This window comes from Octodon degus, unplaced genomic scaffold (assembly GCF_000260255.1).
Source record: "Octodon degus isolate 3935 unplaced genomic scaffold, OctDeg1.0 scaffold00099, whole genome shotgun sequence".
Classification (NCBI taxonomy): Eukaryota; Metazoa; Chordata; class Mammalia; order Rodentia; family Octodontidae; genus Octodon; species Octodon degus.
The window spans coordinates 4,492,565-4,493,129 of record NW_004524675.1 but is presented as its reverse complement, the minus strand read 5'-3'; the positions used below and the strand labels follow the sequence as shown (position 1 = coordinate 4,493,129).

The 565-nt window shown below is 34.0% G+C and overlaps 1 non-coding gene across 1 annotated transcript; it reads right to left on the bottom strand.

The window, feature by feature from the left end:
- Positions 1 to 95: 95 nt before the first annotated feature.
- LOC111818690 lies at positions 96 to 202 on the bottom strand. The gene has a single exon (XR_002822613.1). It is a non-coding gene; the product is annotated as a U6 spliceosomal RNA (small nuclear RNA).
- Positions 203 to 565: the final 363 nt, after the last annotated feature.

Here is a 565-nt window from a genome sequence, read left to right as displayed (position 1 = left end):
ATCATTCTATTCATTAAGAGAATGTAACTATATATCTATCCTAACCACTTTGAATACACAGATACAAAATGGACATTCATCTGTATACCCTGTTTAAAAATATGGAACACTTCACGAATTTGCATGTCATCCTTGCGCAGGGGCCATGCTAATCTTCTCTGTATCGTTCCAATTTTAGTATATGTGCTGCCAAAGCGAGCGCCAAATATCATATTTTAAAGAGGTTAGAGTATTCCAACCAGTAGCCTACTAGGTAGGCCAACATAAGTAGAGTAAGTAATGAAGTTAAAGACATGTAAAAGTGAAGATAAGACAATGTTACAAAATGGCCCAAAACATAGTTTCAAAGAACATTGATTGAGTCACTCTATAGTTTAAGAGAATCCATTAAATGTCAATCATTCTACAAGCTATCATTGCCACAGCTTGAGCATAAACTCAGAGGTCTCACATAAAATTTTGACTCAAGTTTCAATCTGAATTAGAGATTCAAGCATTACATAAAATAAATCATTGTCATTTTGTCAAACCATTAATGAACTTTGGTTCTTCACAACGCAATGGA